Source organism: Malurus melanocephalus, unplaced genomic scaffold, assembly GCF_030028575.1.
Source record: "Malurus melanocephalus ecotype Western Australia unplaced genomic scaffold, MMel_1.1 scaffold_43, whole genome shotgun sequence".
Classification (NCBI taxonomy): Eukaryota; Metazoa; Chordata; class Aves; order Passeriformes; family Maluridae; genus Malurus; species Malurus melanocephalus.
Window position 1 is genome coordinate 550,057 of NW_026623275.1, and position 15,422 is coordinate 565,478.

Here is a 15,422-nt window from a genome sequence, read left to right on the forward strand (position 1 = left end):
CCCAGATAACATGAGACGGGATAAATGGAAATGGCCTCAAATTGCACCATGAAAGGTTAAAATCAGATATTAGGGAAAAAATCTTCACTAAAAGGGTTGTTAAGCGTTGGAACAGACTKTCCAGAGAGGTGGTTGAGTCCTTATCTCTGGAGGTATTTAAAAGACTTGTGGATGTGATAATTGGGGACATGGTTTTGTGGTGGACTTGGCAGTCAACAGCTGAAATTGGTAATTTCAGATATCCTTTCTGACAAACAATTCTATAATTCTAACCCTTTTCTCCAACCTGCTACCACCCACATCTCAGCTTCATCAGTCCCCTCCCTTTTCATCTGCTCTTGCTGCCAGGTGCTCTGSCATGCCCTTATCGCATCCTCAAAGGACTCTGGAGCGTGGGGGATTGGAAAGACAAACCAAATTCTTCTCCTGAGACAGGCAGGTAGGTCCCCAGGTGCCTGTCCTCATTTACAGCTTGTGCTTTGGGAGCTGGATCCAGCTGGCAAAAGTTTCTCATTAAAGATGGCAAGGCTGAAAATGTGAACCTGGAGGGAAGCTATGTAGTTCTGGAGCAGAGGTGGCCTTCAGGTTAGGGTTAAAGAGGTGGTGATAAGACTTCTATTCTATTTTTTATTTTGGCTTAGTATTCTGGGATTCTGTTATTTATGGAAGTGGCAGCATGGTTTGGGTGTGTTCAGGTTTATTYGGAATTCCCACCCTTACTTCCTCTCCTCCAAAAATGTTACGATCTTGCAGGTGTTAAATTTTGACTAGTTCTAGCATAGGCTTGGGACAGGAAAAAGCTTGTTTTAGGACTGCTAAAGTCTGGATCTTGTACAGTGTGTGGGAGTTGTGCTCCAGCTATTTTTCTGGTACGTATTTGAGGAAAAGCRGGGAGAGTAGGCAGAGCTCAGACTCTGCTTATTTTTGTGCTAGCAAACAGCAGAGCTCTGGCAGAGGAAAAGGGATTTAAAATGTTGATCCGGCATGCTAAAGCCATGGGCAGCTCCTGACAGCATCTTCAGGCTCATGAGGTGATCAAGAGCATGGGCTGCTACTGCCTTTTTGACTGGAAAGAGTAAACACCAACAGAGTACAAACAAGAGGAAGGAATCAGATGCAGGGTGGTTGTGGGAGCTTTGAGAGTGTCAGGTCCTGGTGTTTGTGGTCTGCCAGCCCTGCCAATGCTGTTTCTTTTAGCCAGTCCCCTCTGTGACAGCCCACCTGTGTGGCAGCTGAGGATTTGCTACAAAAAACATTCTGTGTGTCCAGCTCTGAGCTCTGCAGCACTTTTTCCACACTTGTTGGGTGGAAGYGCCGGGCAGCTGAGCCATGGTGTGCACAGCCACACTTCCCAGGAGCGGGTGAGGCATGTGTTTGCACGTCCAAGGAAGCTTTGCTTGGAGCACAACTCTGCTCTGATTATTTCAGAGGCTTTTCTYCCCCCTGATTTTGTGTACAGAAGGAGAGGTGTTCCGAGTAACTCTGCCAAAATTCKCCAAACTCTGCTCCACATATGTTTSAAAGGATCAGTGGGCCTAACAGCTGCACTTATTTAGTGATAAATGGGGATAAACACTMGCTGAGGTAGCTGTCCTCTGCTAAGAAAACACCCCTGTGTCTGTTGACTCCTGTTGTCTCTTATTCTGCTCTCTGCACTGATGGCATCTGCCACTTCCAGGGCTGTCTGGGTGCCAGGTGACCGCATGATCCAGCCATCCCATTGCTTTTCAGTGATGGATTGCTACAGCTGCTGCTGGCTGCATATGGCCATTCAGCAGCCTCACCGGCTTCCATGGGGTGAATCTGCATTGCAGCTCCTGCTTGCTAAAGAATGTAGCTGAGGAGATWTGAGAAAAAAAGAGAGGGCAGGACTGAAAAGCAAGTGAAAATTTGGGAAGAACTAGAGAAGCCTTTCAGCCCTTAGCTCTGTAGCCTAGTTCAKCCAAGGCCATAGGAAAGCTGGGCAAACACAAATGAACTGCCAAACTTCAAAATTAGCCCACCTCATCCATCCCTATTTCCTTCCATTGCAAGGAGGTTCAAAATCTCCAYGAGGAAAAATTATAACCATTGAGTCACTCCAACAGCAGTGCTCTGGCTGCCTGCCCCTGCCAGCCTGCTACACAACTTGTGTGCTAATGTTTGGATTTTAGTGGTGGCAAACTAATGTCAGGCTGCACTCCCTTCATGCACCATTGGGCTGTGCTTATGGTCGCTCTTGGCAGCACCAAGTGATTAAACAGATAAAACCATCAGTCTTGTTATTTCCAAACATTAACCTAAGTGCTAATAAAGCACAACCCGTGYCTTCCTTATGGACTCTGCAGAGCTGAGTCACATTAAAAACAGGATCTGGATGCTGGAAAAAGCCTCATCCTTCTTTCCTGYGCCGAGAGGCAATACCTCTCTGTGAGCAGAGCTTGCCTTGGAGRGCTTTGCTGTGAGAAAGCTGATGGAACTGGGCTGGGATGCATCTGCCAAGGAAAGCAAGGAGGCTGTGACCCCCTCCCTTCAATGTGAGGACAGGGTGTGCTGTGCTGGCTGGATGGCTGTCTGTCTGGATGGGTGGATGGATGGATGGATGGATGGCTGTCTGGATGGGTGGATGGATGGATGGATGGATGGCTGGATGGATGGATGGATGGATGGATGGGTGGGTGGCCATGTCCCTGCCCCTTCTCCCTTCCAGTGCTCAACAAGGATCTCCTCTGAGCCCCCACAGGGTGGGGAATATTTGTCAGACCCCAAGGCAGAGGAAATGAAGTRATTCTCCTTCTCAGTGGGCTTTGCCTTTGGTGGCTGAAGATATTTTTCCCAAAACATCCCCAGCAAAACCGGAGGGCTTTGTAAATTCATTATGTCACTGAGGAATCTGTTTAATCAGCTGCCTTTCCCTGGAGGCTCTTTACACTTAATGAGAGACATGATGGAAGGAATCAAAACTGGTTTACAAGAGTTTAGCCTCAAACCCCTCAGATGATGTGTTACTGACTGTGCTGTAATTGAGAGGAGCAAAGGGAGACACGGAGCAGCTCTCACCCTGTCTGAGAGGGATGGTGGCAGAGGCAACACACGAGAGCCCTGAGCYCTGTATTGCATCATTCCTTTCCTGGGTGTCATCACAACGAACAGCCAAAGTCTCCATTTGCCAGGAGCCTGATCCATGCACACTTGGCAAGCGTGCTTATTCCCCAGCTCACTGTGCCAGTTACATAGAAAGGCATACCCTAATTTAGCTTATTTGTATATGAAGATACTAACCCAAAATGCAGCTAAATGAGGAATGTTCCATATATGTGAGAAGGAGCTTTGTAAACTAGACAAATAGTGGRACCACAGAGAGGGAATATGGAATAGTTTCAACTTCAGATTCAAAAACCATGTTTGGTTTTTATATAAATATGATCTTACCATGAAAACAAAAGGCACTTATTTGTCTTCTCTGCCTGCTTGCTTTCCCCAGCTGCCCATGCTGTGTCTAATCCTTTCAATTAACTGGTATCCTGCCTTCTTATTGTGATGATGGACCAGCATCTTTCCCACTATGAAGGTATGTGAACACAATCAAGGTCCTCAGGAAATTTTGCTCTGAAGGACTCTCTAAGGGCTTGTTGCACCCTTAGAAACACACWAAGTATTTTGTTCCTTTAAAATAATTCCCATGCTAGTGTCTCATTAGCCTTTACCTTCTAGCATTTTTATTTTTGCTTCTGAATAAATAAAGACTAAATTGTTTGGAAAGGAATTTTTCTGCAGTGTAATTATGCTAGCAACAGCAGAGCATTTTCYATAGAGAGGGGAGCAACCTCCTCTGCCAGGAGGGAAGGGTGATTTAGTAGAATCATAGAATGGTTTGAGATGCAAGGGACCTTTAAAGATCATCTAGTTCCAACCTTCTGCCATGGGCAGGGACACCTTTCTCTAGACYTGGYTGCTCRGATYCCCAYCCAGCCTGGGAAGCRACATCCACAATTTCTCTGGACAACATATTMCAGTACTTCACYATCCTCAGTAAAGAATTTCTTCCTAATATCTGATCTAAACCTGCCCTAAGCCATTCTCCATTGTCCTATCACTTCCTTGTAAAAAGTCCCTCTCCAGCTGTCTTGCAGCTCCCTTTAGATACTGGAAAATTCCTGTAAGTCTTCCCAGAGCCTTCTCTGTCTTCTCTGGGCTGAGCAACCTCATCTCTCTCATCCTGTTTTCACAGAAGAGATGCCCAGCTCTCTGATGACCCTCCGCTTTGAGATCCTTCTCTGGACTTGCTCCAACAGGTACAAAGTCCTTCTTGTGTTGGGGTTACACCACAGCAGAGCAGAGCAGAGCAGAGCAGAGCAGAGCAGAGCAGAGGGGCAGAATCCCCTCCCTCACCCTTCTGGCCACACTGCTTTTGGTGCAGCCCAGGTCACAAATGGCTCTCTGGACTGTGAGTGCACTTTGCTGTGTCTYGCTGAGCTTCTCCTCCACCARCAGCCCCAGCCCTTCTCCTCAGGGCTGCTCTCAGTCCATTCTCTGCYCAGGCTGTATYTSTTGGGGTTGCCCTGATGCACATGTTGGACCTTGCASTTGGCCTTGCTGAACTTSATGAGGTTCACAGCCCCACCTCTCCAGCCYGTCCAGGTCCCTCTGGATGCCATCCCTTCCCTCCMTATGTGAACGGCACCGCACAGCTTTGTGTCATCAGCAAACTCACTGGGGGTGCCCTCGGTCCCACTGTCCATGTCACCAACAAGGATGTCACACWGATGTTTGTTTGGTTCTGTCAGGCAGGGGCTGCCAGAGCCAGTGCTCCTGCAGATGTGCTCCTCCTGGTAGCACCCTGGGAGCTGGGACGGACCAGCACCCTTTGGCCCTCAAGCACTTACTGGAGAGAGCCAAAGAGAAAACTTCTGAATTGTCTGACTGGATTTTACCAACTCTGGGTTCCAGGCATCTTAATKTTGAGGTGTTCTATATTATAAATACACTGTCCAAAATCACAGCCCAGAGACTCACCTTTACTGAAAGAAGTGCAATTTTGTGAAGATAAATCTGTTAACTTACCTTCCAAAGCACAATAAATAGAATTCCACCACAAAAAGGTCTGAAACTAGTGGGTTTTATTAATTAATGTATCGTTTATAATATGCCTTTTTATAATTGTTCATATTTTGGATGTAGGTATTTAGATTTTGATATTGCTGAAGTGCACAGTTTGTGATAACTTTATAAGGAATACAGCTTGGAGTAACAATACCAATTTCTCACAAAGATGAGATGTAATGGATAGTAAAGTAGGTTTATATTCATGACATTTATTTTACTTTCAGCTGTTGTAATTGATAGTCTATATAATGTAAACATATGAGGTTTTTAAAATAAATATGGGTTTGTGAGATTGCCACTTACCATCAGTCTGTAACACATTATTTAGAGATTATCTATGGGCTGTTGGTATGTTYCCCATTTTTTTATTTTTGTTCTAAGTTTAAAAGSAATGAAGATATTGGTATCTTTACCACTTCTTTAAAAAAAATAGTTTAAAAGGACCAAAGAGGAAAACACAATTTAGCATGGAATTGATTTTTGCATCAGCTGGTTTTGCATTAAATAATAATACACTGTTAAAAAATTGTGTTGTCATCTCCTCCTGTGAAGTCGCATTATGTTCTGTAGCCTTGGCTCACTTATTAATCCTTCAGTAGCACGCACTTAATTGTTCAGCAAGTGACACAACATGTGAAGAAATAATAGCAACAATGTGATTTATATCTCTCCAGGCAAAACCATGAGGACTGGATCATCTGCCTTCGCTTGTTGTACTGCAATGCAGGAACAGCCTGATCTCAAAACTGTGACCAGGTAGGACACACTGAAAATATGTACCCTGGAAACAAAAGGCATGTCTGCTCTGTGAGCCAAGCACAAGTCTGAATTGCTCTCAGAATCAAACACATGTGGTGGTCAGGACTTTCGAGGCTCTGAGCTGGTGTGTGCAGAGCAGAACAAGCGCAGTGTGACCACCAAAGCCCAGCCTGGCTGCTGGATACTCACTGGAGGGAGCTGGGGCACACAGCTGAAGAAATGCATCTGTCTCCAGTGGGATRCAGATACATTGAGTGAGCAGGACTTCTAGGGGGAGAGAGAAGGGGAGGGTGGGTAGAGAGGAGGGATTTTTATAGCTGGTGGGGTTTCCCGCTATGAGTCCACCCGGAACAGCAAAGCCACTTTGCCAACACCAGCATCAGTTCCCCGGTTTGTAGACAGTGGATTGAAGTGGTGGAGAACAGAGCCTACTGGAAATAGTTTTCAACAACTAGCTCCCCCACAGCAGAAACATTGCCTCCAGTCCAACTCCAGGCTTTGGCATGCCAGACTTCAAATTTTCCAAATACAGCATATTTTCAAGTGAAAAACCTGGCTTACATAGATTGTGGCTCATTATGTTTACATCTCCTTGTGTATTGCTCTGTACTTTGAATGACAAAAGGTGCAGATCTTCTGGTGCAACCAGCTGTGAAGGGAAGAACCAGTTSAGCCCATTTGTTCCCCTTCAGCCTCCAGAAACAGCTGAAGGGCAGAAACCTGGTCTCCACCATGTTCTGTTGGGTGCATGGTTCATTTCTTTTTTCAATTAGTATTTCTTTTTCCTCCAACTCCACTGTTCCTATTTATCTTACCTTTTCCCAATGCAATTAATTTAAAAACAAACATGTTTTTAGCAAAAGGAAGTTAGAAAATAAAGGTATTAAAAATAATACTGTTTTCTCTCCTCGAAAGTAAAACAGATTCCCAGGTGTGCCCCACACATTTCACAGGATCAAGGGTTCAGTGGTGTCGCACATTAAAATTTTGCATTGTGGCACTCTGACTTGCCTTATCTTCTGCATTTTTTTCATTTTTACTATTCTGTCATTTTTTCCTATTCCATTCTATTTCTGAACTTTTTGTTTTGTCAGACAGAAGATAAACACTCCACAGGCCAAAAAGAAGAATCACTTGGATATTTCATGGATCGCATGAAATGCTGTCCCTGGAGAGCAGTAATTGAAGGGAGTGAAGGCGATGGTAGCCCAGTTCAGCCACGTTGCTGAGTGGCAGAGACCTCACACACAAAGGTGCCTGGAAGGGGGGTCTCGAGCTCATTCCTGTTCCAGGTCCATGAGCCACCTGCACAGTGTAGGGCACCTGTGCAGCTGTGYCCTGGAGAGCTCTGAAGGGAGAAGGGAGAAGCCCAGGCACACTCGCCAGCTTAGCGTGTATCYGGGATTGTTGGGGTCAGTCAGGCAKGGTCAGAGCACATCTCAGCCCCCAGGAGGGACAGCAATGCCTGCTCTTCATCTGTGGATGGCCCAAAGCACCCAGAAGATACAGTGGAGGTGAAAGAGGGTGGTACAGGAGGGCTGGAAGGGTGGGTCACAGAACTTTCTGTGCTTTTCATCTCATGGAGTTTTAGGACATAACAGAGCTTTAAAACCTTTCCAGACTTCTTGCTTCAGTTTGAGAGCAGTTTCAGAACCCCACTGAGAATCCTTTACASTGCTGATTTTGTTGTTTAATCTGCTCAGGTCCCAAATGTTTCTGTTCTAAATTTTCAAGCTGCTTGGTTATGAGGAAGCAATGGAGTGAGAGTGTCTTGCTTGTTTGGGCTTGGATCATTATTCCAATTCTATGGGAATTAAAAGTGGAGGGTCCTTTTGCTTAGAAAATAGTGGGRAAAAATAGAAAATAAGAGCCATGAGAAAAGGTCTGTGAAGCATTGGCAGAACAGTTCAGGGAGGAAAGCAAGCACAGCATGTTATATGATTCCAGTGATGGTCATCTGCTCAACAAGCTACAAACACTGTAGGCCTTAAAGATATCCCTCTTGAGTTCTAAAATCCTTTAACTGGTCTGAGTCATTTGTACAGCTGAACAGGCTCGAGGTCTCTGAAGTAAATTGGAAATACCTGTAATTCTGCAGAAAATTAGAGAAGAGTTATGTAGTCCCAAAGCAGAGGAAGAAATAAAAAGGAGTCATAAAACCTCTAGTCTCTGGGAAAGCTCTGGTTGAAGATGACTTTCTAATAGAATTTTCTAAACTCTCTCAGTCTCACTTGGCTTCTGACATATGGAAAAATTTTCAAAAGGCCAAAGTGAAAAGGTTCCATTTCAGCATTAATTGCAGCGTTGGGTTTTCTTAACTCTCTCTCCTAGGAAATAACTCACCAATGCACCATTTGCAATAATTAAATTACAGGCCAATTCTTCTGACTAATGTGACTCAGAAGACACAGGTTAAAACAGCATCTAGAAAATGTCTGAGCAGCATACCTTATGGACAAGAACTTAGCATATAACTTGAGCCTGACATTAATCAGAAAGCTGCTAGAGAGTCTTACAGGCCTGTTATTATAATCTGCTATTTTTAAAATCCTCTGAAGTAATCAGAAAATCAACCAGCTCAACATCCCTAAAGAGAGCTGCTCCCACCCACCAGCAGTGGCTGACTTCACTGTTGACATAAAAACCATGAAGATCTCAGTCTAGTATTCTGCCATGTAATTGTATCCTTAATTTTGGCCTTGTTGAAAGTCTGCAGGAAAACTGATCTTGTGTGTCCTCATTAGAAGCAATTCATATGTAAATCATTTAAGTTTTGGGGTTGTTTTTTTTTTTTTTTGACATAAAGAAAGAAAACATTCCTGTGACTCAAACATTCTGCAGGCTCTTGCTCCTCTTGTGGCTCCTGTGTGGCTGTGCCTCCTGGCAAATCAGAGTGAGAAGTTTGCTGGCTACACTCTCACCTTCTCCTGCCTGAGCTGCTGGAGAAAGCACCTGCTAAGAGACTTTACCTTTCTCAGCCTTGGGTCAGTCACCGAAGGGATGTGAGATGAAGCTCTGATGTCTTCTACACTCTTGTGCCTGGCATATATACCCATGGTAGGTGCTTCACCCCCTCCAGTCAATAGCAGCCATTTAATTACCAGATTTTCTGCATATTGGAATGCTGAATTTTTGCTCTTTTATGTGCAAAAATAAGTTGAAGTGGTAGTAGTGGAATGACATCCTAGTGTTAAAATGGAATGACTTTGAAAAGACATGAAATAAACAACTCAGATGACATCTCTGTGCCTTTATCAATAAAACTGATGAAGCAGCATATGAGCTAACAGCCAAGTACTTGTCTGGAAATACAACTTTGATAAAGTTTGGGCACCTATTTCWTCTGAGTATTTCTGGAGTTGGAAATGGAAGTTATCATGAAAGTGTTGACAGCCATTTGAAGGTGTAAAGGAATACTGCATCTTTACCACGATTTCTATGCTTTTGAATTGGATGAGCTGAGTCCTTCACACTCTTAACTGTTCCTAAAATATAATGTCTGAGGTATTTGTCTCTAAGAAAGCCGAGTTTTTGTTGCTTGAAGATAAATTTTGAACTACTGCTGAAGGTGTTTGGAACTTCTCTCTGGCACCTTGTTTTTGTAGGCACATAAAAATGTAGATGAGTGGGACTAGGTAGCAGATGATGAAATTTAAATGGATTTAAATCTGTTTGTCAAAACCCTGTTTTCCCCTCATATAGGGAATTCTACATGAAGAGATAGGAAGGGAAAAATTATGGTAGACCTCGAGTTAATTTGGGGTATCTTGTTCATGAATTGTCCAGTTCAATGCAAAAAACAAAACAAAAAAAAAAAATAAAACCAAAAACAAAAAAAAAACCCCAACCTTACAGCTGCTAGGAATCTGACCTCGTGCCCAGAAATGTGCAAAAGCACAGCTGGCCTGTCTGGGCTGCAAATCAGCTTTAACACTAATGGCAACGACTTTATTTCAAGAGAGTATTTAGCTCCAAAAAATGAGAAGGGGCTGCATGTTCCAAATGTCATCTGTCAATTTAACAAATGGCAACTATAGACACGTCTTAACGCCAGATTGCTGTTTCATTAGGCTTCTTGTGGGTTATTCCTTCTTGGTGGCTGGCACTATTCCGGCGGGAGCAGCGGRAAGGCAGGAGGGCAGAAGCTTCTCGCCGCTGCGGTGCAGAGCAGCTCCTGGCTGCTTTCAGGGGGAGAGAGACCAGGGCACAAAACGAAAATATGCCGGACGAGATGAGCAGAGGGGCGTGTTCCTCGGCACAGCCGAGCTGAGCTGGTCACAGGAGCAGACACAGCGSTATGTCGAGGTGCGGCACAGGCAAGGCTGGCGGCTCCCGGGGCTCCCCGCACAGCAGGGAGGCAGAAAAAGGATTGCAGGAACGAGCAGATGAATTCTCAGTGTCATATGTTGAAGAGAGTGAGTGCTGAGGGAACAGCCGTGGCGCAGGGTGAGGTTAAAGATGGGCAAGAGCCCCCTTTGCCCGGCTCCAAGCCACTGCGATGCCATTCCCGAACCATATCCCGATGCCATTCTCTGCATCTATAGGTTAATCCAAGGGTTGACTCTCCCTGAGCTGCAGYCGCCCACACCAAAATTGTCAGATTTCCCATGCAGTGGAAATGCTTCTGAAGCGTCCTGCGTTGTAAGCAAACAAGGCTTTGTGGCTACCGCGGCTGGGAGCCTTCAGCCCTCCCTCTTATTCCTGRTAGCTCAAGCATCCTGGTGGAGCASCCTGACAGGACAAACACATTAAAATATTTAAAAGTGCATTAAACAGGTATAGATTTGAATGATCCATTCAGGCTGTTGCCAGTACAAACGCTGCACAACATGATTGGAAGGAGGTTGCAGAGGACAAGAAAATTAGTTTCTTTAAGAAGACTGTCTCCAGGGCCAGGTTTAGTAATAACAGATTGGTCAACACAGGATCAGYAGGTTCCCTTGCCGGGCAGCTCTGGATGCACAGATGAGGCCACAGCACCTGAGGGCAGCCAGGTAACTTTGCTCACAGGATGAACTGACTCCATTTGCTTGTACCACAGCATCCAGGGCACTTGGTGCTGGGATTCATAAACCCAGGGAATGTGAACCACTCTCCCCCTGTCCCACAGCACTCCCACCAGGATCCTGCTTCTCTTCAAAAGAGTCACTCTGCTCAAGAGTGAGGGRCTCAGCAAATGAGCTGCTGCATTCAGCACCTTTCTGGGAAGCTTTTTAGAAGGGAAAAGTAAAAAAAAAATAAATTAAACTGGATCCTCACAGAGTGCTGGYGTATGTGCTGACACGTTTGTGCAGAGGCAGTGCAAGGTTCTGCTGGGGAGTTAGAAGCAGAGWTTACCATGAGTCCAGTCTCCTTACAAACCTCTTCTCCTGTCAAACAGCTGACAATCAAATTGTCATTTTTTCTTCTTTCAAGAAAAATAGGTTTTGCAGGGAGATCRAACATAGTTACTTTTCTTCATTTTACTTAAAATGTGTGGAAAAAGCTGGCAAGCTTTTAAACTCGGTGTCCCTACAGTTGGTTGTTGGAAATCTTGCCTGGCTTTTTCCGACTCTCATTTGGCCTTAAAAGATGTTGCCTCTCCCTACAAACCTTGTTTCTCTTGCTCAATGTGGCTGCACAGATAATGGCTGCTGCTTATGTCCTCCCAAACTAATGTGGCTGTGATTGCTGCCTCTAAAGCTTGAAAGGAGAAGGTGGGAACCAAAGTCACAGGAAATGTTATTTTTTATTGCACTGCCTCCTTGCATGCAGAGAAACCTCTCGAGGTCAAAAAGTGCCATGGCAAACCTTTCCTTAGAGGCAAATGTGAAATCCTGGCACCAGAAAAATCAGTGCTCCTCCAAGAACACCACAACCTCAGTTATRTCTTAATTTCAGAAGCTGTCCCCGCTTTATCCAGCAAGACAGCCCACACAAGCCCCAAAGCAACTGAGGCTTGTGTGTGCCACTGTAGCTGAGGACACTTTATCACTGYTCAGAAATCAGAGATGAGCCCAAGTCTCTGCCCCTGGCAGAGCCCTTTGTTTTATTTCCAGCCCCCGCCCCCTGTTTCTTTTTTTAAATCACTTAGATTTTTAAAAGACAAAAGGAAGGCACCATGTGAAAACATCACTATGGAAACATCTCAGGCTCACTTGTACTTGCCTGCCAAGCAACCACCTAACTGAAGTTTTACATCCTATTGGATCACTGTTGGCCATCTGCTCTCCTTCAAACTTCTCTGAATTCCACATTTTCCTAAAAAGTTCAATTTTAGAAAGGAGGGAGGAGGAAGCAAAGGGAGAATCCAGGATTCTTGGCTAGTGTAGAGCTATTGTGAAAAAGGAAGATAAACTCACTTTCGGGCAGCCYCTTAAAAAGACAAAGATCCATGTTTTGTGAAGTAATTTCATAGAAAATACCTTGTTTCTAGATGCACTTTAATGATAAGAGTATATATTGGCAGCCACAGGGCAAAACACACAAACAGCTGCTTCTAGTACTCTGCAAYAATTGTCTTCCTCTCCCCTTCTCTCATTTAGCCTTAAATGTATTTTCTTCTAAAATGTAACAGTTACTGCCTACACTGGAGTTGTTGGCTGCAGGCTCCACAGCCTTGCTCCAAATAAAACACAGAAATAGATTTCCTGCCAAGCACCGAGGAAGTTTGAAGACTTTAGTTTTTTTTAAATATAATCTTTTTATCAGTGCCCTAAGCCTGCCAAAGGTAATTATGGGCCATGGCGCATTTACATTAATGCATAGGACCTACAGACATTTCAAAAGCTTAATGGAGAAGCTCCATAAATGTATGTATCGAAAAACAAATTAATTAAATTAAACTGTCATGTAAAGATATCACTTAATTTTGCAGAGCGGAAGGYGCTCTTAATGGGAATGGAATGGATCAGTGAGCATTTCAAAACCCAAAGCTATAATTTAAATTCAGGCTCTCCTCTAGTGTGCAAGTCACAAGACATATTTATTATAGCCTTGGATTGTCAATTGTAATCGGTTTAGCAGAGACAAAGCCGTGTTGTTTTGCTTCCTGCCCTCCTAGCTGGTTCAATATATTTTGATGTCAGACTATTGACAAGCAAACCAAAGGCTGAAATAAAATCATGTTTACCTGTGATGAACTGGCAAAAATGCAGTCCAAGGTAAATGTAACCCTGAAGCCCAAACRTTTATTTATCAAGCAGCAGGGAGAAATGGTGAAGCATTTAAACTTCTTTAAATAAACCAGCTGAATAYATTGACTGCTGCTTTTGAGGCCTGCTATGTGGCAGCCTCGAAACGAATGGATAAAAATAAGTAAAAGCACTGTGAAAATGAATAGCATCATTTATAAGCTGCTGCTCTTGAGTTTCCCAGGTGTCAGTAACAATTAAAGTTGTTGCTTTTGACACTCCTCTAAAGCTAGAGCCAAAGCCTGACACCAGGTCCCCAGCAAACAGACAGAAACACTTCTTCCAGGATGTGCAACCCTGTTTGCTGCAGGATTTTCACCTGGCAGCAGCAGYCATAAACCAAGCCTATGCTTCTGCAGCCATGAACAAGCATCTTGTTGAGTAAGATTCCAAGAATAGCTCCATTCTAACATTCTTCTTTCTGTATTCTCTAATTCTCTTTCTTGTTAAGGTTATTTTCTGATCCAGAGCACTGAAACCAGTCAGCTCATCAGGTTATAATTGTCGTGGTTTCCTCCTGTCTTTTTCCAGCCCCTGGGTTGAGCTTAGTCATGGAGAGGCTTCTCTGAGTCTGAATTTAGAACCTTCTGCCCAGGATCTCTGTAATTTTTTGCCTCTCAGGTCTGAAAACYCAACTCTAAAAAATGCTGACAAACTCAAAACTCAGAGTTAGGAAGAGCTGTGGCACAGCAGACTGGGACAGCTGCTTGAGGTGCACCTCTGAGGGCAGTGGCACAGCACCAGCCCCCCCGGGCTCCTGCTGTGTGGTGGGATGGCCATTTACAGGGAGGGAGGAAAACACTGCCTGGGGGAGCAAGGAGGAGCCAGCTGCATGGCTCCTGTGCTCACACAGGAGCTGATTTACTACTTTTATAAAAATACCTGTGTATCTGCATTTGTTCTTACTTGCATAYGTAGCAGGATTTGCAGGTGAATGAGTTGCATTTTTGCTTCCAGTGTAATCTTTCAGCAGTTTGTTCTACAAGGTAATTACTACGCTAAAAAAMCCCAAACCCAACCAACAAAAATAGCCAAAAAAAAAAAACCCCTAACATACAATTCTGCCTCAATACTAGACCACTGTGTTCTTTTGCCTACACATTACAGTAAACAGAAGTATCTTTTATAATCTTYCTGTAAAATAACAGTTTTTGTCTTGCTAAGCTATTTATGTCCCATGTCTCTGTTCCAAGATGCACCTCATTATCCTTGATCACTCTTCTGAGAAAYTTTTATTTTTCTCACCCTCTTCAGTCTCTTTTTGGCTTTGTGCAAGACTTGCACTGTTTATTAAGTGACAGGTTACCACTGATCCTATTACAAAAAAAATCTCTTCCAATTCAAGGGTTGAAAAGTTGGACACAGCTTTTTAAAAGTGTTTTGCCCTACTAGCAGTAATCTTTCTACTTATTTACATGGCTCCTACYGTCACACATGTTCCAATAACAACATCCTTCTTTGCAAGGCAATGGGAAAGTGCTCATAGCCCCTCTTAAAAAGAAAAGATGTTGAGAGATTTAGGTCTTGGTCCAAAACAGCATGAAGACTTTCACCGATGTCAGTGACAAACCAGATGTCTGATCTCTTTCTTTAATTTGGACCTCAGTGATTTCTTCAAGGTATAAGAAAATTGTGATCCAGCTGAGATCTGAATGTATCTGTAGCAATAAATTGCCATCTTCTACCATCAGCCAAATTCCATAACCACAGGCATGCCCATTTCTTTCCAATAAAGCCCAGTCATTAAAAATGGTCTTTTCCTAAATAGCTTTTCCAGCTTAACTGTCTGGTTCACAAGCCCTTGGAGCTCTAAAGCAGATGAGATCTACAAACACAGTCATAACTTTTGTTTATGGAATGGGAAAGACTCAAAGAGGKCTCTAAGTCATGGTCAGGAGAGTAAGATAAGCCACTGATATCAGTTAAAGGGCTTAAGTTAAAGAAATATTATTTCTWAACTCTGAAAATAGCTATTGTGGTAAAACCACTTCTTTCCCATATCACTTTGTGAACATCGAGTAAATACATAAAATACAAATTTTAAGTTATTAAGAGCAGTGGTGACAAAGTAATGCTTTTAATATTCTTTTAAAAAACACTTTTGAAAGTATTTATTTGAAATATATAAAAGGTTTAATTGTATTCAGTTTTTATAGTCATAAAATTTTGAACACTCTTCTGCATAAAACAAAAAAAGCTAGGGCATTTCTCAAATTTCTGAATAACAACCAAATAAACTCAAACAATTTCATGTTTAATGTAGCTATCCACTAAGAGGCATACAATCAAGATTGAATTGTATTTGTATTCTTAATTCATCTGTGGAACTTGAAGGCCCTCTTCTGGATCATAAATTACTGCATGGCCTAGCAAAGTACATGGAAATGACAAAGCCAACCAACACTA

General features: G+C 43.5%; 1 long non-coding RNA gene across 1 annotated transcript; it reads left to right on the forward strand.

Moving 5' to 3' along the window:
• The first annotated feature begins 308 nt into the window (after positions 1–308).
• LOC130572837 (uncharacterized) lies at positions 309–8,635 on the forward strand. Its single transcript, XR_008965264.1, has 4 exons — positions 309–439; positions 3,464–3,550; positions 5,760–5,841; positions 6,939–8,635. It is a non-coding gene; the product is annotated as an uncharacterized LOC130572837 (long non-coding RNA).
• Positions 8,636–15,422: the final 6,787 nt, after the last annotated feature.